This window comes from Saccopteryx leptura, chromosome 3 (genome assembly GCF_036850995.1).
Source record: "Saccopteryx leptura isolate mSacLep1 chromosome 3, mSacLep1_pri_phased_curated, whole genome shotgun sequence".
NCBI lineage: Eukaryota > Metazoa > Chordata > Mammalia > Chiroptera > Emballonuridae > Saccopteryx > Saccopteryx leptura.
Genome location: NC_089505.1, coordinates 223,711,183 through 223,732,814, shown reverse-complemented (window position 1 = coordinate 223,732,814; position 21,632 = coordinate 223,711,183). Strand labels below are relative to the sequence as shown.

The window sequence follows — 21,632 nt, the reverse complement described above, 5'->3', positions numbered from 1 at the left end:
ACTGAGCAAGACCAGTGTAACTGATCAGAAACAGACCGCAAATGCTCTAGCATCAGGACATGCCTTTCTGAACGGCTGGAGGAACAGCAGAGGGACTAAAAGTGACCTTGACGGTCACAATAAAGGATGAAGTTCACCAAATCGCACAGAAGCCATCATTTGCTTGCTGGTGTGATCACCGAGGACTCATCACACATACCTTTAACATGGAAGACCCAGAGATGTGCTGTTGTTTTGCCATGTGGCCTTGATGAACCCTCTTAGGGGTCAAATCTCGGAAGGGAGACTCTCACAGCAAAGAGGGTGACCTATAGGTGATAACTTCTGTCGAGGGAGGACTTATTTATTGGGCATAAGAGTAGACAAAATACTTCATCAACATCGGAAAATATTTTTGAAGCAATTAATTGGCTTTAGCTAAATGACACAGAAAAAGGCAGACAGATAAAACTGTCTGCTTCCCCAACAGAAAACGTGGGTGCACGATACAGGAAAGTCCTCTGCAAACACAGATACAGCTCTTCGGGACAGTGAGGAAGGTGCTGATGCCTGGCCCAGGAGCTGGGGAGTGGGGAGGCTGGTGGGGGAAAGGACTAGGGCAGACAGTCTGTGAATAGGTTCTGTCCTGCCACCATTTTCACACTGGGATTGGATATAATGGACATGATGCTCAATTTGTAAGTGGCTCCCTTGTAAGCTGCTGAGCTCCCAGCCAGCCTACAAGAGGATAGCTATTGTGACAAGTGATATGTCAGCAGTTATTAGGAAGTCAAGAAATGGCTTTTTTGCACACCAGCAAGCTTAAACTTAGTGAGTCACATAGGTCATTGAGTAAAATTAAGTGGACATCTGTGGTTTGCTTTCCTGTGTCCCACATTTAACCTTTATAACTTTACCCCAGAAGAGGTTAAGGCAGGTAACTTTCAATCAGTACACTTTCCACTGTGATTGCTCAGGGATAGACTTATAACTTCAGCTGGCCCAACCACAGTGAATCTCAATGCTGTTGCAGGTAGTGCTGAGACAAAGCTCTTTTCAGCTGGATTTGGACCTAGAAGAACTAATGGCAGCCAGCCACCTTGAGACCATGAGGCTTGCATCTATTTGAGAAGGGAGTTAGCCCATTAGAATCTGAGCTGTGAGGAGCAGAGGAAGCCTGCAGTGTCTTTACTTTATTTGAGCAATATTTATGCCAACCCTATTCTGAGGTTGCTTATTAATGTGGCATGGTACATTCTGGTACATTCCAAACCACTTTAAATTGGGTTTTCTGTCACTTTTAACAGAGACTCTTAATTAAGTCAGAAATGCCTCTGCAATTATATACTACCCACCCTTAAAAGAGAGGGTCCACAGTTGTGGACTCTTCTTCCTTCATAAATGTACCTGGTTTTATCAACAGTTATCCCACTTAACTAATGACACAGAAATATGCACCAGGAGACCCAATAAAATCCAATGGAGAGCAGTTGTCATAGTGCCCCCATGCCTCAACACGATGCGAGACCCTGCTCCCAGAGGTGGCTCCCCAGGCTTCCAGACTGGTCCCTCAGAGACACCTTCACAGTTGCACAACAGCTATAAAGGAAATCAAAGTGGAAGTGAAAATAGAAAGTAATAGAAAGCCAGATGGAACGAGTTTTTGAAACAGAAGACTAAGGAATGACAGAGGACTGTGTGATATCATCATTAGACTTCCATTTTCAACATTATTTCTCATCCAGCCATTTAAAAAAAATATTAATTCTCTTTAAACCAGGAATTTTCACTTAGGGTTAATATTATTTGCTGTGAAATATGACCAAAGAGGACAGAGGCGAGGAGCCAGCCTCTGTCCAATCAGATCAGAGACTTTGTAGGCTTGTCTCCCGATAGAATTCCAATTTCCTGGTCCATCAGAGGTCATTATCTGCCCCTCCAGGAGAGAATACTATTACAAAGGGAAGGAGAGGGGCCCCTGCATTTCACCAGTGCCCACCAGTTTATCCACTAGCTCCTTGTCAAGCTTTCATACGGTTCCCAGTCCTGGCTCTTTGCACTGGCTCAGAGCACCAGAGCCTACAGATCAGTTTTCCTACAACTTTGCTTCGGGCATGGAATTCCCCTGCTCTGGGACCTCTATTGCTCTCTCTTGCTGCCAACACTGAATTTAAATTCTCCACCCAGGTTGAGAAAGACCCCAGTGGTTTGCTCTTGCCCTAGTTATGAAACATTTTCTTCCTCCCATTCATCTATCCATGTTTTATTCAACAAAACTACATAGGGCATTTGCATTTGGTCACAAAGGTTGCCACAACTAAGGACCATACACTAAGTGGCTTAAATAACAAAAATCTATGTTCCCAAAATTCTAGAGTCTAGAAGTCTATGATCAAGGTGTTGCAAGTTTATTTTCTTCTGAGGCCTCTCTCATTGGCTTATAGAATTTTCATTAGAGTTAATAAAGTTATTCATGCAGAAGTTTATACAACAGAGCATTGCTCTTTTTTTTTTATTGTATTTGTACTTTTTGGCCTGGCATATGGGTTTTAAATGGACACTGTCAGTACTAACTTTATTAAAATAAATGAAATATATATCTTTTAAGTTTGACAAGTTTTAAAGTTATTGATCCCACATCTGCACAAACCCTAGGCCTTGCTTCTCTCAGGCAGAAGACCCTGGGGTGAGCGTGGTCAGGTGATGGCTGCTATCTCCCACTCTTTCTATACCAGGTGGTAATGAACCTCAGAAAGTGCCCTTAGTCTCTCTACAGCTGCTCACAGATAAGGTCCTTCTGAGCCTGGGCAAAGATTTTGTAGCCAACAATGGATTTCCAAACAGTGGCAGGGAGCAGGAGTGGTGGGTAATAACCATGCAGCGGCCAGTGGTCCCAGTTGGCTCAGGCCTCGAATCCTATGGGAGCCCCATGCCTGCATCATGGTGTAGGGAAAGGATGTCTCAAATAGGTTGTGGTACTTGGTCAATGGCTTTTTCATAATGAAGGCTAGATCATCACACTCAGTGGGGGCAGTTCAGGCAGCCTCTGCACATGCCAATGGGGCAGCAGCAGTGCTTGGAAGGACCACACTGCCCAGAAGGGAAACAGCACTGACCAGTGCTCACAGCTTAGGACCAGACGTTCCTTCCTGAGCAGCTCCTGGAGGCCATATTCCAATCACAGGGGCTCTCCATGCTGACTCTGATGAGCCTTCCATATGCCTCTGCCCTAATCTTCTCTTCTCACAAGGACACTGTACATACTGGAGTAGCGTCCACTTGAATGACCTCATTTTAACTTAATTATTTCTTTAAAGACCCTACCTTTAAATATAGTCACATTCAAGATACAACAGTCCCCCTTTGTCCATGGTTTTGCTTCCTGTAGTTTCAGTTACCCATGGTCAACTGAGGTCCAAAAATATTAAATGGAAAGTTCCAGAAATAAACACCACATAAGTTTTAAATTGTGCACCATTCTGAGTAGTGTGATAAACTCTCTTGACAACCTGCTCAATCCCACCTAGAACATGACGCATCCTTTAGTCCAGCGTCTCTATACTGTATACACTCTCTGACTGCTAGTCACTACATCATGGTAACATAGTGCTTGTGTTAAAGTCACTCTTATTTTACTTAATAATGTCCCCACACTGCAATAGTAGTGCTGCTGGCAATTCAAATGTGCCAAAGAGAAGCCACAAAGTGCTTCCTTGAAGTGAAAAAGTAAGTATGTAGAGGAAAAAAAACATTGTATATATAAGGTTTGGTACTATCCATGGTTCCAGGCATCCACTGAGGCTCTTGGTTCACATCCCCTGCAGACAACGGGAGCCTGCTTTACAGGGGTTAGGGCTTCAGCAATATGAATTTGAAGTGGGTCACAATTCAGTTCATAATAAGAAGCAATACAATGCCACAGGATCAAGGCTAGGCTTGGTAGGTGCCAAACCAATGTTAGTTTTCTAACTAAAAGCAGCCAAAGGGCAGGGCATCTCTTCCCCATAGGTGGTCCCTGCATCTTTCAGATGAGGGCTACTCACGTCAGAGAGTTCCAAAGTGTATTTTTTTATGACTTACTGGGAAGCTTTCTAGTTCCAACCAGTGAAATCCCCATTAGCCTATCCTGATGAAATGTTCTTTTCAGTGTTCTTTTGCTCATTTTATGCCTATGTCACACGTATGAGAAGCAATGTGTCACTGTGTGGGGCAGGAATGCCATCCTCACCAACCTTAACCACCTAACACTAGCCTGAGATCTAGAGGATGAGAAACAACCAGGGTCTGTTCAAACAGAGTGTCTCTCTAGGTGTGGACAAGGAGCTCTCTTTTATACTTTTCTTCTGTTGTCACTAAAAGGAAAAGTCACCTTATGTGTTTATCCAACACTGGTACCCAACCCTTCCCGGCTGAGCTAAACATGAGTTACTCATTGAACACCCCTCAGACACCGGCAGACAGAGCCCTCCAAGTTCTTCTATGTGCTCCTGCATGCTTCATTCCTAGTATGGCTCCATGACATATATGTTCTGGAATCCAGTCAAGCTTCAAATTCAGGCCCTATCACCTACTTGCTGTGTGACCTTGGACAAGTTACTTAACCTCTCTGTGCCTCATTTTCTTCATCTGTAAAATGAGGATCATACTAGGACTTCACTCATGGGTTTTATGAGGATTATTCACATGATAAACTGGGCCAGAACCTGGCACACATTTGACCCTTGCAAAACAGAAGTGTTGATATCACATTATCTTTCATAATTGTCTGCCCTTCCAAACTGTGAACTTCCCAAGAACAAGGGCTCTACTCTTTAGAGCAGGGGTCCCAAACTCAACTCAGCATGTGGGCCGCAGAGCAAGATCACAGCCATTCGGCGGGCCGCACTAGGTCTACAAAAGGCAACTGTTACGCAACACTTTTCTCACTGCAGTTGAAAACAAAAAAAAATCAGTACAACAAGCACAATCGTACATGCAGTTTACTCAGTGTCACAAAACGACCAGAAACTGTAGTTCGCATCACAACTGCTGTTAACTAAGCTAATATCTAGCTAGGATGCTAGAGAAATGAAAAATACAAGTAGGCCCCTAGGCTTACTTAATTTTATCCAAAATATTTTGAACTTCATGGATTAGTCTGCGGGCCGCATAAAATTGTTCAGCGGGCCGCATGCGTCCCGTGGGCCGCGAGTTTGAGACCCCTGCTTTAGAGTGTCATGGTGCTTGGGTCATAACAATCATCCAGGTAACAATGTCTATGAAAATAAACAGACATCATAATCCATTTGTAGTTTTAAAACTAGTTTATCCTCCTTCTTCTAAAACACAACAAGAAATGTAACACAAACTGATTAATATTTTTAAGTTAACTAAAGAAAGTCCCCCTGCTTCTCTCCTTTGGCCTAATCCATAGCTTTTCCATGTAAACACCCCAAAAATGCCTAACAGAAATGCACTTGTGTAAATTATCTTCTTTTCAATGTTCCATAAAATAAAAACTTTTAAATAAGAAGTGGATGGTGAAATCTACACTCATTATGGTAGAATGAAAAGTAGTACCATGATGTTCATCCTGGGGCCAAACAGACCCATGACTGAAGTTTATAACTGACACTTCTTTGTGCCTCTCCTGCCCAGTGACAAGGCTGGTCTCAGGGCTGTGACATTCATCTTCTGAGTCTGAGTCACTCTCCTCCCCCACATTATTATATTAGTTATATTTTTATTATGTGGTAATTTTTTAAATACATGTAAAAGAATTTATATTATTTGCATTAAAAGAGCCCCTATATGATAGAATACATAATGCCAGTGTCGTTATTTAGTTATTTTCATGGCTGACACGCAGGTGGAGCTCAGAGTCTCCAAGAATGTCACCGGTCCACGAGAACATCATGGATCCGAGGCCTCCAGAGTGGGGCCCACTCCCAGAACATTCTGCCAACAAGAGGACAGGCCCATGCTGGCTGAAGATGGAGCAAACAGAAGCAGCTAGGAAAGGCTTCTATTCTCACTGCTCTACAGAGAGTCTATCTATGCACTTCACAGTGGAAAAGCCGGCACTGAGGGAAGAGCAGTCCTGGATCAGGGATATTCCGGTATGATTCCCCCTTCCACCAAAATCACATCGCCTCTCAGAGGCTTCAGCTAGCCACACAGCACAGAAACTTTAAGTTCACGTAATTGTCAAATTCCTACCAGCAGAAAGAACTCGCAGCACCCCAGGGTTACAGCTCCAGCAGGGGGAGGTGCTCACCCATGCACTCCTGCCGTGACCCCAGGCCTGGGCCTTCCTGGTACACAAGAGCTGCAGGCCATGAGCCATGCTGACCCTTGGGTGTCAGGCTCTGGAGCGCACAAGCTGACTCAGAACTGACTCTCAAGGGAAAGAGAAAAGAAGAGATAACTCTTTAAAAACGATTTAACCCACTTTTCTGACTTGCCTTGTCATACAAGATGAGATGGCACTGAGCCAGGTTCAAAGGTGCTTCAGGCAAAAAAGGACACCCTGTGTTTCCTCCTAGAGTGAGACCAGGGCGCTCACAGGCCTGAGCTCTAGGGGTTCATTCTGCTTCCCACTTGGTCCCCAGCCCCTGTGCCTGGCCATCCCCCCTGACCTGTGGGCGAGGGAGGGCACCACGTGTCAGTGGGGGCGTCAGTGGGCGACAGGCTGACGTTAGGAAACCAACCCCACCCACAGCCAGGTTTCAGTTTCGCCAGTCAGCAAGCATGCAAATTGTTTTCCTTGCCCACACCGCCCCCACCCCAGCCCCACACACTCACTCTTTACTCTGAAGTTAATGTGCACATGCTGTCTGCCAAGCATGTGCAGCACATTTACTTTAAAATGCCCAGGTGCAACTTGGGAACAACCTCTTTTCAGAAGGGCAATCACGAACCCACAATAATGGCTTAGTAGTGGTGTCAGGAGTAAAGCCTGTAGCTCACACCAAACTTCTAACAGAAGTGGAGCCTTGAGCAGCGAGCCAGGAATTACACAAACCAAGGGAAGGAGACAGAGGGGGGTGTCTGGCTTCTTCAGGGGGTCTAGGGAGACAGGCCCCAAGGAGGGTGGACAGAGCCTTGGACCTTTTAGGGGTCACGTGGGGTTAACAAATGACTGGTTCACAGTCAAGTCATGTTCTAGAAACTGGGACGTGCAATCACTTTTATCTGCATTATGTGTGATTCGTTTGCAGTTTAACTCCAGTGATTTGAGGTAACATCCACTTGGACAAATAATCCCCAACCAGACGCAGAGTTAGTAGAAGGTGGAGGTGTGAGGAGCCACACAGGCGTGCCTTCCTTTACTCTTATGTTAAATCAGTTATTCAAGGATATTTTAATATGAGTTTTAGATCTGAAGAATTCCTTAAGCTGTAGTCATTATCATTTCATTTACAAAATTCACATAATCTTGGGGAATGATTTTGAAGGTTTTTTCCTACAAGCTGTCAAGGGCTTCCATCCATAGAGACCCAGGAGGAGCCATTGGCAGAATCCTCGTTTCCATTTACCCAAAGATCTTCCTTCTCGGTCCCATTGAATACTCGCTTTCATTTTCAAGGTGCATTTGTGGGGTTCCTGTGGCTCTCACAGCTGCAACGAAGTGACTCTGTAAATTGTCCTGAGTGCCAACAAGATCTGGTTCATCTATAAGAAGTTCTTAAAATAGTTGTGAAACAAACTGTAGGTGGGAACTTTTATAAAACAAAAACTATAGCCATACTAACACCCCTCAGAAAGCCCTGAGAGGAAAGGAACCCGCTGGTGACTTGTCACTCCATCTAAAGCTGACCCAAACCACACTAAGAGCAGTGCCCTCCTGCCTTCCCTACAAGACAACCACAGGTGACAGATGAAGCCCGCGCTGCCTTGGAGGGACTCTGGGCACTCTCAGAAGCCGTTTCTGCCTCTGTGAAAGGTCATGGGCACAAGTCCAGCTGCAGGACACCTGTAGCTGCACAGCTGAGGTACTCTGGCTGTCCACTAATCCTTGCAGGGCACTGGCCTGAGCACCATCCCTGCATCAGGTTTGGAGCCAGGAGATGGGTCTGTCTCCACTGCAGGTGATGAAACCAAGGCTCTGAGAGGTTAGGTAACTTGCCTGAGGTTCTGAAAAAGCCAGAACTCTAGGCATTTGTTTTTAACTATGTGCACTATTATGTCTTTGGGAGAACAAAACTACTAGATGTACAAATTCTGCTCAACTTCCAAACAACGTTTCTCAAGAACGGATTGCTACTTCTGCCACGAACACTCAGGCTTGTGGTTGTCAGCCCTCCCTGGTCTGTGGGTTGTGAGATCGAGAAGCTCATTGTTTCTACACACCAAAAACATGTGCTCCAGCAGCTCTGCCAGTAACAGTAGCTGATGTCTGGCAGAGGGGGAAGCGGATTTGGCTTCGGTCTCTCTCTGGTGTTCTGGTCCTGCAGAGAACCTTAGACGGAACGTGGGAGTTGGGGTCTCCTTCCCACTCTGCTGGGAACCCTAGTCCTTTCCCTCCCCTTCCCTTTTTTCTTAGGGGCTTGGAGATCGTCTCTCCATAGCTCTGGGCCGAGGGAGAGAGAAAGGCCTCCTGCATCCTCATGGGCACAGCAATGGTCTTTAAATAGACTTACACAAAGTGTTGTACACTGCTGGTCAAAGCACGGAACAATCAGTTATTCTAGTCTCAGAATCCCCGCAAACAAGAATAAACAGGCCTACCCTCTCTAAGTGTGTCTGAGGTCAGACAACACCCTCTCAAGCCAGGCCAACAATCCGCTCTCAAGGTGGATAACACCTTTATAGGGACTCCCATTAGCCCATCTGGTCAGAACCATCTGGGCAGCTCATATGCTGTTAGGAGGTGATTGATTCTTGTGGACATTCTGCTATTGATTAAACTGAGTTGTATAAAATGCCCTCCCCATCCCTTCTAAGGTGGATTCTGAAGATGTCTGTGGTGACTGTGGTAGGTTTGAAAGGGACAGAAGGGAGAAAATTTGGAGCAAGCAAAAGAAGGTTAAACTGCCAGCCACCTAAGAAAAAGAGAAAGGCCCCAGGCCCCCACGTTGGGTGAAGGGGAAAGGAGAGAAGGAGGTCAAGTCAGGATGGGGCTGAAGAGCCATGTGCTGGGTGAGATAGAAAGCGGCGAGGCTGCAGGGGAGGTGACTGCTACCAACGTTCTCTTACTTCTCAGTGCACATGGGGGAGGGGTGCTTGGGATCTCACTTGGGGTCAAGCCTAGGACTGGACACTCAGCTCTAATTTCTGTGGCCATTTTCCAATTACAGTCCCTATGAGTAGATTAGACAATTATACCACTTGCCCCAAATTCCTGTGTATAATAGAAAGTTAAACTGGACCATTTAAAAAAATGCCCTCAAATAAGTCTTTAGAAGTATAGATGTATTTCTGTACATCTATATATTAATATACATGTATGCAAATACATTCATATAAATAAATGCCATCTATACATACTACCAATCTAATGATGGTATTGGCTACAAGATTTTCAATTTTCAAAACTAAAGAGTATCTCAATCAACACAGGCTAGGCTTTGCTGTGTAACAAATACCACCTCACATATCTCAGCAACTTATCCCAACAAAGATCTGTTTTTCATTCACACTGCACATCTAACACATTCTCTCTCTCTCTCTTCTGCCAAAGAAAGTCTAATGGCCATGTGTAACTTAAAAAAGCCTGGGCAATTACAATCTACCATGTGTTATGGACAACACTAAAGACAACCACAGGGAATGATGAATGGCAGAGTGGAGAAAGGAAAGGAACATCCCAGAAGCCCAAGGAGAACCATGTCTGATGGGGCTGAGCAAACCTTCCTGAGCCCATGTGGTTCACACTGTGTTTGATATACATCTTCTCACTGAATCCTCACAGCCAGCCCAGGAGGTGAGCACCATCAAAAGCCCCTTCACAAATGAGAACATTGAGATGCAGGAAGGTTAAACACTATCCAAGATCTAACTGCAACCACATGGCAGATTTTAGATCGGTGTTTCCCAACGTGGGGCCCACGCCCCACAGGGGGGCAATTGGATAGTTAAGGGGGGCAATTTGAAAATGGACTCAACACGACTTTAACTCTTTCGCCCTCGGCCATTTAAATGCAATGCTAGATATCGGTGCCAAATTTAACAAAAAATGTAATTCTTAAATAATTGCGGTAAATAATTATTAAGTATAATTTCATTTGACAAGACCAAAATATCAACTGGGTGATTGGCGTCGTCAGTAAACTTCGTCCTGGGTTCACCGCGGAGTGTGCCGTCTGCCGCGGGGAACCCCAGATGTTTTAAAAACTCGCTAAACAACGCAGTTATTCTCACCTAATTGGCCCATCGCAACTTCTGTAGTGTTTCACATCATTCAGTTGGTGTTAATTTGAAATAAGTGTCAGTCAAAACTGTTGTAAAAGCTCATTGATTTAATAAATATACATATATATATTGTATCAATATAATTGGTAAGTATTTGATTTTATTTTTATCAATATTAAACTCTTTATTAAGTACTTCTTGCATCGGGGCTAGAAAGCACTAATATTTTATAAATATTATTGGGGCTATAATAGTGCATGCATGACAATTTTAATTTTAGAAGCATAACTTTCCAGAAAATTTTGTCAAGTGGAAAAAATATAGATACCTTTTGATTTGCAGTGGTAGTGTAGTAAATGTGTTATATATATTTAAATAAATATGAATTTTTAGTATACGTTTACTCTATGTCACATTGAATATATTTTAACACATATTTTAATATTAGTTTTTAATTGATCTTGTTTTTATTTCTTATAGCCCATAGTAAAATGAGTGGTGCAAGCAAGAAAAAAACTCATCAATATTCGGAGGAATATTTAAAATTTGGGTTCATACCCGCTGTTCACGATGAGCGGATTCCTTTTTGTCTTTTATGCCAGCAATGCTTGACCAACAAATCAATGAAATGAGGTCGTCTTGAGGCACATTTGAAGGCAAAACATAGTGCTCATATTAATTCAGATTTGAGTTACTTTAAAACTTTAAAGAAAAATTTTGAAAAAAGAACAACATTAAAGTCTCTATTTACTGCTCATACTTCAACTAATAATCGTGTTCTTGAGGCTAGTTATCAAATTTCTTTATTCATCGCTAAAACTGGAGAAAATCACACTATAGGAGAGAATTTAATAAAACCGTCAATATCAGCATTTCTTAAAACGGTTCTTGAAAAAGATGACAAAGATGTAAAAGCTATGCCCCTCAGTGACAATACTGTTAGCAGAAGAATAGACGAAATGAGTGAGGATATTGAAAAACAACTTATTGAAAAGCTGAAAACAAGAAAATTCTCCTTGCAAATGGATGAATCAACTTTGAGAGACAGTGAGGCAGTATTGATAACTTACATAAGATATATTGATAAAGGACATTTTGCTGAAGAAATGTTGTTCTGTAAAAGATTAGAAAGCACCACTACCTCCAAAGATATATATAATAAGCTAAAAAACTACTTAGATGTCAATGATATACCAATGAAAAATATAACATCTTGTGCTGCAGATGGTGCTCCCAATATGATGGGCAAGAAAAATGGCTGCTTAAAATTGATGAAAGATGCGAATCCAGAAATGATTCTTGTGCATTGTGTTATTCATAGGGAAAACTTGGTAGCTAAAAACATCTCGCCTGTTCTGAATGAAGTATTACATACAGTAATAAAGTGTGTTAATGCTATTAAAGCTAGTGCCAAATGTGAGCGTCTTTTCAAGCTATTTTGTGAAGAACAAAATGAAGACCATGTGAGACTTTTACTTCATACTGAAGTAAGATGGCTATCTAAAGGAAACGGTTTGAAAAGGTTTATGGAACTGTTTGATACTCTTAGTGATTTTTAAGCGACAAACCTGAAATGAAGTATCTGTTAACAATAGATGGTAAAGCATTTGTGAGTTATTTAGCCGATATCTTTGAAAAACTAAATATATTAAATAAGCAACTTCAAGGAACAAATAAAACTCTTGTCGATGCAAAAGCAAAGATATTTGGTTTCATTACCAATATTGAGTTATGTCAGAAACATATTAACAACAAAACTTTAAACAGTTTCATTGGCTCCAAAAATGTGAAGTAACTGATACCGCTTTACTTGTTATTGTCAATCATTTGAATATTCTATCGGCTGATTTAAAAGAAAGATTTTCTGATTTAAAACAAATTGATTTCCCAACATGGATGATGCAGCCAATGTTAGTGGATTTGTCTGATATATCAAATATGCAGTATCAAGAAGAACTCGCAGAATTGCAAAATGATGAGTCAGTTAAAGCTTTATTTAATATCAAAGGAGCGATGGCATGGCTTTGTGAGGAAACAGAAATCAAATACCCAAATTCAACCAAATGTGCAAGAAAACTATTGCTACCGTTTCCATCTTCATTTTTAGCTGAATGTGGATTTAGTGCTGTAAATGATTTACTGGTAAAAAAAAGAAATCGGCTGGATATAACACAACGTAGAGACTTGAGACTAAAGCTAACCAAATTGGAACCTAATATAAAATCTCTGTGCAGCAAGCATCAAGCGCAAGGATCACACTAAATTAAAATAATAAATTAATATAGAAAAATCTGTATTAAAATTATTTGGAATTTAAATTTCTGTTTTTCATTATATGTTTTGAAATTTTACTTACTGTGTTTTGTTAACAATTTCATAGTGATTTCTTCCTAGAACCTATCATTTATGTTTATTAAGTGAACAAATCAATTTTTTAATGTTAAAAATTATGTATGTTACATAGGGGGGGACATAAAAATTTTAGAAAGGTTAAGGTGGGGCATGGCACAAAAAAGGTTGGGAAACACTGTTTTAGATGAAGACCAAAGGCTCTCTGACCCCTGACCTGGGCTTGTAACTACCCTGCTTGCTGCCTTCCGGTGGGAGAAGCAGAAGGCTCTCCAGGAAAGCAGATGCTGAAAAGTGTAGTCTGATCCTGGGAAAGGATGACTCAAAATGGGAGGAGTCTTAAGAGTTCAGTTCTCCTCTAGGGGAGAATGTGATCCTATGAGGACAAAGAGAAGATACTTCCGCAGACTGTCAACCAGTGTTAGAGCCCACGGGGGGAGGGCACAAACAAAGCATGAGAGAGGTGCCTAAGGGAGCTGGCACCCACACACAGCAGGTGCTCATTTTGCGTTGTAACTGGAAATCGACAGAGACCTGGTGGAACCTCTCAGGAAGGCACCCGTGTAACTGGGCTTCCAGAAACAGAAGAGCTTGGGTTGTGAGAGGAGCCAGAACTCTATGTAATCTGTCTTCTCTGTCAAAGGAATGTCAACACCAGGAAGAGGACTGTGGTCACCAGAGTTCTCCAGAGAAGCAGAGCCAGTAGGATGTGCATGTGGACAGAGGAAGATTTATCTTAAATTAATTCATGCAGCTATGGAGGCTTGGCAGGCCCGACTCCAGAGGGTAGGCAGGCAGGCTTGAAACCCAGGGAAGAGCTGCAGTTTGAGCCTGAAGGCGGTGTGCTGGCAGAATTCCTTCTGTGAGGGACCACAGTCTTTTTTTTTGTTCAGGCCTTCCACTGATTAGATGAGGCCTACCCACTATGAAGAGTAATCTGCCTTACTAAATGCTAACAGATTTAAATTAGTCTCATATTAAAATTAACTTTACAGAAATATCTACAATAATGTTTGGACAAATATGTGGGTGCAGTGGCCTAGCCAACTTGACACATGAAAATTAACCATCACAAGGACAACCAACAGTACGTGAGGCAATGGAGGCTCAGGATGAGGGTGGAGATGGATGGTGAGCACTGGGCCCCACCTCCTGCCTCAGTGACCTTCAGCCCATCCCCTGGAGATGAGCTCTAAGAGCCACCAGGCTGGACCTTTAATGTGTTCATAAAGCTCGGGCAACTCTGGCGACCATGAAGGGCAGGAAGGTGACTCCATACACACTGAAACTTATAGCTGTCCTTGAGAAAATTCTAAAACACCAGCAATAATGCTTTAGAAGGCTCCAGAAAAGGAAGTAGTGAGTCTCAGGACCAGGCCACATCTAGTTGATCTCATTTTCTGTGTCCCAGTCTTGAGACAGGGATGTCAAGGACACATGAGAAGTAGCCTGTCTAGACTTCAGCAAGGCATGCAGCAAGAATCCTAGAAGTCAAGATGGACAGATATTGCCAGTAACAAGTTCAGTGATTTTGCTGTTGGTTGACTGACCCAAGAATTCTGATGATGTTGCCTCCAGTCATGCTCCAGACCTCTCTCCTTAGCCCTGTCTTGTTCATCTCTTTTCAGTGACATGGCAGCACTATAGTCCGTGTGTTTTTCAGATCTACTGATGACCCATCCCCTGCAGGGATAGTGCATTCACTGACTCACAATACTGGAAAACGTTGAGGGGAGCAGATAATGGCTTACGTATTTCAAAATAGAGTTAAATAAAAGTATCATTAGGTTATGTACTTTTGGAAACAAAAAAGGCCTATCTCCATAAGTTTAGAGTATATTGAAGACCAATTTTTTGTGGCAGAAATTAAAGAGGAAAAAAACTTACACAATTTCATTACAACAAATGCAACACTAACAAAAGTGCAATGTGTGTCCACCAACTAAGCAAAGGACTCCACGGTGCCTAATAGGACCCTGTCTGCTCTAAGCTGATCAGACCTCACCCAAAGCACCTTGTTTCTTTCTAAGGATGCAGCAGCTGAGAATATGTAGGTGGGAGTGAGGAGATGTGTTCATTGGGTGTGAAGCAGTCAAGGAGCTTTGATCTGGGACTGTCTTGCAAGGACATGAGAACAACCAGCTCAAACTATTCTGTTCCAAGGGTCAGAGCATGGACCAGAAGTTAGCAGATTTCCAGTAAACAGACTGTTTCAATTCAAACTAGAACTGTCCAACCATTAGCAAATGGCCTGGCCCCTGGCCACTGAAGGAGACATCTTCAGAGGTATACAGCGGTTGTACAAGCTGGTCATGGGGTTCTCTCTAACCCTGGAGGCAGAGGCAGATTTAACGGTGGGTACACTGGGCACACTTCCTGGACCCCGACTTCTGAAGGGCCCCGCAAAACCCCAGCTTTACACTTTTTTTCTAATAACACCAAGTTTGGTTTCTTATGTGCAATTTCAACATTAATAGTACATAATATTTTGTATTTATTTAAAAATATGGTTAACATATTTTTCCCCTGTCTCTCACTTTTTTTTAAGGGGCTCAATATTTTCTTCTGTGCCTGGGGCCTCAACTGACCTTAATCCGCCCCTGCCCAGGGCTGAGTCTAGGAAAGCAACAATGGCTTTGTGAGATGCAACAGCAGGTGCAAAGAATAACCATAGTGATGGAGTTTACATTTCCATGTCCCTACTGGGTACCAAACTCTGTATGAAGAGTTTTATGTTTATCACTGGCAGATGCCTCTGGAACAGGTGTCACCATTGACCTCCACCTCATAGACAATGGTGCTGAGCCTAAAGGATGGGAACTAAATCATACTAACTTGAGTGACCACTAATCAGCGGGCTGGTGACCCCAGCCCACTCAGTGAAACTTCAGGGTCAAGAACCAGCGTGGTCCAAGGAAGGACTGAGGGTGCTGCTCTGAGCATAAGACCAAAAAGAAGTCTAGGGGAGACCGATGTTGTTCATTCAGATATTCCTCACCTCAATCAATTTCTACATGAATACAACACGTGGGAGAAATGAAGGTCAGAAATTGCTAACTAAAATAAACAAAAATTATAAATCCAGGCAGAAGGTGGGCCAGAAGCACCACCAAAAACAGTTAACCCTTTGGAAGACAAGGGCCTGTGGAAGGCGGGCCAGCTGGAAGCTGTGTTCTGATGCCCGCAGAGCTGCCTGTGAGAGTGAGGCTGTGTCCAGAGCATCACTAGGTCTCTGTGAGGGCAGCGAAACTGGTCAATGGCCTGGCTGACCCCAGAGCTGCCCCTGTGAGAAGGACCAAATGGTCAGGCCATTCAGCAGGTGACACAGCCCCTTCCTACAGGAATGAACTAGAAGCCCCTGTGCTCCCACAAGCACGAGAATCATCTCACCTGCTTGCACTTGGCCATGGGTCAAAATCTGTAGTGAGATAAGTGTTCTGAAACCAGAAAGGGATTTGACACTGCTGCTAGCAAAATTCTGAATTTATAGCAGCCAGATTTAATAGCTCAGAAGCCAGCAATGAAGAATGCAGCTTTCACCTTTATAATGAGCATGATGATGTTAATTGGACAAACATTTCATGTAGCCACTGGCTACATAATCCATCCATCGGTAAGATAAATACATGGAAGCTCATCTTGTAAATGTTTACTAAAAACAAACTGCCATGGGCTGTGTTCCTACAAATTTTATATGTTGAAGTCCTAACCTGCAGGGCCTCAGAATAGGGCTATTTTTGGAAATGGGATCTTTAAAGAGGTAATTAAGTTAAAATGAGGATGTCTGGGTGAGCCCTACTCCACTATGAGTGGTGTCCTTATAAGAGAATAGGACACAGACGTGTGCACAGATGGAGGACCACGTGAAATACAAGCAAGCATTCATCTACAAGCCAGGAAGAGAGGCCGCAGAAGAAAGCAAACCTACCAATACCCTGATCTTGGACTTACAGCCTCCAGAACTGTAAGCAAATGCATTCTGTTGTTTAAGCCCCCCAGTCTACAGTATTTTGTTATGGCAGCCTTAGCAGATAAATGCACATTTCAAAACCATTTTGTTTTTTCTTGGTTACGTTGAATAACGAGGGGTTCAGGTTTTCTATCTTCTGGGCTATCAGATATGACTGAAGCAGCCCAGCCTGTTGGATCCTCAACCCACATGGTCTCAACCAACATGAGAGCTTTGATTTCACAAAACTTAGTAATGTCCTCCTTACAGTGGAATCCTAAATAATACTGAAAATGGTAGAGAACCCAGACTTCATGACAGCTCAGAAGTGCACGTGCACACACACATCGCAGTGTTAGCCAGGACAGTTGCACAGAGAAGTTATTGAATCCATGTTGACCCTGCGACAAGTACATGGTGGTAGGGAAATGGCCAGTGTCCCAAAAAGAAAGACCCCAGGTAGAAAACTGAGAGCCACACAAATGCTGAAATATGTGATCAATAAAGACAATTCTAATGGAGCCGGCTCTTTAAAACAAGGTCTATTTTGTTTTGCTTTTTTGATCTTTGGAACCAGCAGAACCCACCACTCGCTCACCTGCCTGTCCCAGAAGCTCACGACTTTGCACACTGAAGTTGCTAATCAAGAACTCTGTGGAGAATTCAAACAAGCCCTGTGGTTTGGAAGTCACCAATTTTGCTGCTTAAAGTCCGATTTTCAAGTTCTTCTTTTGGAACAGCTTTCCTGGCCCCCAGAGTTCTTTATGGATGCTTACTAGAATGACAAATTCTGGGTGAGAGATTTTAGATACTGTCAGGTGTTGTGAGCCAGGTGGAGGCCTGGCTGAGTCACAGCAAGGACAGTGAGGGTCCTTCTTGCTCTGGCTTCTACACCGGGTCCAAGTGTAATACCCAACAGGAAATTTTTGGCTGTGTTTCAAGCAATTTCAACCCTGGCAGAAGTGTATGTCCTGACAGCTATGCTGTGAGAGGCATATTTTTGTCACAGCAGGCCTTAGCAGGACAAACTGGCTTTTCCTGCTGAGTTCTGCACCTCCAGCTTTGCGCACTCATTCACCAGTCAAACGACACCCAACAACCCTCATGGCACAACCTGGGCTTGTTCACCTCCAAGCCTCTGCACCTGCCGACCCTGCACCTGGACAACCAGTGTCACCAGGGCTGCACCTCAAACCAGCTTTCCTCTCCAGATGCAGCCTCCTTTTCATTAGCCCATGGTCTGTCCTTCTCCCCCTGAGCTGCAGCTCACACGGACCTGAACCCACTTCAGTGCGTTCCTTCCTGCCTCCACGTCCTCATCAGTCTTCGAGGCGGCACACTATTTCCACCACATTCCTTCCTGGTTCGTTGCTGCATCCTTATCCGTACCTATGGTGCTTATTGAGATATCTGTGGTTTTTCACTTTGCTCAAATCTCACGACTTCCTCATTGCAGTGCAGAGATATATTTTTAAATCTATTCTGGTTTTCTTTGCAATGTAAGATAACTGTAATGTCTACCCTTCTATGTACTAAAAACCTCCATCAGTTGGTGCTAGTAAATGCCTGGATAGAGGGGGATTAAGATCTCGAGTGGCCAAATGTCTGCATCTGAGAGCACAGGAGAGAGGATGTGTGAACACACATACCCGTGTGCATGGGAGGAGAGCACCAGAGGGAATGTGTGGAGGACAGAGGCTGACTAGGTTTCTCTGGGCGACCGTCTGGAGTTGCCGCATTAAATCCAAACATCAACCCTTAGTCTAAGAAACACTGTTCCTCAAATGCTCTCCATCTCATGTGTGAACATTAAGCCCCAAACTCAGTGACTTCCAAACCACAGGGCTTGTTCAAATTATCATCTTCTTTTTTTATTAACAACTTCAACATGCAAAGTTGTGAGATTGCAGGACAAGTGAACAGTAGGTTTTGCTGGTTCCAAATGGCAAGAAATTCACTTGTTTTAAAGAGCCAGCTCCTATGGAAATAAGCCTTATTCATTGCATATTAAATGATAGCATCTGGGATTGTAGCTCTCAACCAGCAATGGTGAGCTGTCCATCACAGCAGGGAGGCCTGCCTATGACCACGGCTTCTCCTGACATGACACAGTCTCTCTACATGGACAACTGGCCAAAGGAGCTGGCCCCGCTGCAGTGGTCAGCCAGGTGCACCACCACAGTGTGCTCCTAACATGCAGGTGTCCCTGTTTGTCTTTGATGGCTGCTCAGCCAATACACACTTGAGGGGAACAGGGGGAACCCCTCTGTAATATTCTTAATGCTTGGGTGAGAGAAACTACTTCCCCTCCATGCCCACCCCTCATGCAATCACAGTCATTCCCCTGACCCATCTGTACAGCTGGCCCAGGTATTGCCATTTGTTCTGAGTTCTCAAAACGTCAGTGGTGACATAGGTGACCTGCAGTCTCACAGTTCAACCAGTTCTCCACACGGCCACTTCTATGCTCCCAGTGGCTTGTGTGTCTGTTCTGCTGTCCCACCATGGTCGAACCCATTACTTCCGAGCCACACTGAGCTTCCGCGATGATGGGGGTAACTTCCAGGAAGGTACAAGACTTCAGTATGTCTTTACTTTAATTCTCCCCACAAAGCTATTTTTCTAAAGCTGCAATTCACCATCCTATCCTCTGCTCAAAATCTCTAAGCAACACAGAGACACACACAGACTCTCTCTCTCTCTCTCTCTCTCTCTCTCACACACACTTTGAGAGAACCAAAGTTTTGTCACTTTGAAGCTGTCTTTTTGAGATATTGATTTTAAGCAGTTTATTAAAAAACAAGACTCAGAAAGAACCTCTGACCCTCCCCACTTTCCTGTGCAAGAGATTAAAAAAAAAAACTTGCTTCAGAAAGGGAATTTTAGGATACTGCCTTGGCCTGCTTTGAATTGAGAGTGGTAAACAAGAAGGCTCAGGCAGGTGCCTGTCAGTCAGATACCCCGTGTTCTATGGTCTATGTTGCCTAGCAAGGACTTGCCCGCCCTGCGTGTTCCCCTCTTTCTCAACTACCTGTAAATCACCTCTTCTCACTTCTGACATCTAATACCCAGTGCTCCTCCTTTTCCTCCTTTGTCCAAAATGTCTCATATACCCCAATGTCACCTCAGCATCTTGGGAATTTCCATGCCTATGTGGATTCCCTGTGCACATGGACCAAAACTTTGATATTCTCTTGTTAATCTGTCTCTGTTAATGTGATTATTAGCCCAGCCGGAAGAACTTAGAAGGTGGGAGAAAAGTAATAATATTTTTTAGCCCCCACAGGGTTGTACACACACAGACACACTCAGAGACTCACTCACAGACACACAGTCACAGACACACACAGACATACACCCAAGCACGCTGCCCACAGGTGAAGGGCCCAGCGCCGTGGTCTGGCCACCAAGGCTCTAACAAGCCGCAGCACCACCAGCCAGCCCTGGCCGGTCAGCCCAGCATGCACCACATGTCTCCTTCTGACCACTCCTCTCCTCCCAAATGGGGACCTTTCCTCATTTTTTAAATTTACAATCTACATGTCACTTATCTTTCAGCCCATTTTAACATATTCCTTCTAATCTTCTATAATATTCATGTTTGGTCCCAAATTGCTTTCTTTAGAACTCTGGGTCTATGAAATTCTCCAAGAAAAGAAACAGCTGAGATGTTTCCACCACCATCTCCTTTTAGCATAGACTGCCTGCTTTATGTCATTTGAGATATTTACAAAGCACATTTCTGATATTTACATAGCATCACCAAAGGCCCTGAGAAGTCCTCCAGTTAAAAAGAAATTTCTCTTGGATCATCCTGGATGTTCCCATTCTAGGTTTGGCTAGACTGTGTGAGGCATAGCAGTTATTGTGGTCTACACGGCTCACCCAGTACCCCTCCCCTCCATACTGATATCAGTGGAAATCAAATCCTCCCACCGAGTCGCAAGAAAAGCATTTCAGCAGACTCGTGTATGGGAGGTTGAGGCTCTGCGGCAAGATATATTGTAGAAACAAAATAAAAGGACTGCCTCTGGGTTCCCAGTGTCTCATTTCTGTCCGCCCCACTGCAGAAAAAAGTCCAGCCTTCACCCATAACAAAGGCCAGGATCCACAAATTGTGTCATTCATGCAGTCCAGTGCTGGCTAGCTTAGTCTGTGCTCCCGGCTGCTCTCCCGCTGGCCTGTGCCCAGGTCCCTGCCCAGAGCCCGCATGGTCTACCCGAGGTCCCAAGTGGCTGCTAGGTCCACATGGCTGCTACGAAGAGAGAATGCAAGTGAATCAGAGCGAGTGTGTGTTACTAGGTGAAAGAGAGAGAGCTTTGTTAGGCTCTGAATATATTATCTTGGTCATGGTAAGGACCAGGTGCCCTTCAAGCCAACCAATCAATTTCCCAATCTTTCACTTGTATTGGGTCCTCCCCTGAGCCAATCCATTTCCTAGATTTTCCAGATTTCTGTGTTCCTTATCCAATCTGATTCTTTTCCCAGGCTAGACTTCACCCCTTATGGTGCCATCTTAGTTCATACTGAGCATGCTACAAAGTCAAAGCTCCTTCCCCCGTGCCAGTATCTTTATGAGCATTGACACATTATGAACAACTGACCCATAGGTGGCTTGACCATAAAACAACAGAGAGGCACCTAGAGCTACATGTTCTGGGTGTTCCATTTTACAGGCCATCATGTGCTTGGGCTACCAGAGTCCCAGGACCCTGCAACAAGCGTCCCTCAACCCAATCTCAGTGAGCTGTCCTTGGCTAGAACCTGATCCATGAAATCCAGGAGGAGAACTCACCAGATAACTGTGGATTCAGGAGCCACTGGGGAGGACATGAGTTGTCATCATGTCTCTTGATGGTTTCCTGATAATTGGGCAGCATTTTCCTCCTTCATGGGGTACCTGATCCTGCTGGATAGGTGATGATGCAAACACCCTCTGAGTCTCCAGGATCCTGAGGCTATGCAATGCTGCCTGCATAAGGAGTACCAAAAAAGTAGCAGGACACAGTGGGATGGTGAGAGA

The 21,632-nt window shown here is 43.9% G+C and overlaps 1 long non-coding RNA gene and 1 pseudogene across 1 annotated transcript in view; both read right to left on the bottom strand.

Annotated features, from left to right (window-relative positions):
- The window catches only part of LOC136397831 (uncharacterized), a 66,624-nt gene that overhangs the window by 26,625 nt on the left and 18,367 nt on the right, over nt 1-21,632 (bottom strand). The gene's annotated exons all lie outside the window — the stretch shown is intronic.
- LOC136397374 (galactose-1-phosphate uridylyltransferase pseudogene) lies at nt 2,676-16,068 on the bottom strand (annotated as a pseudogene).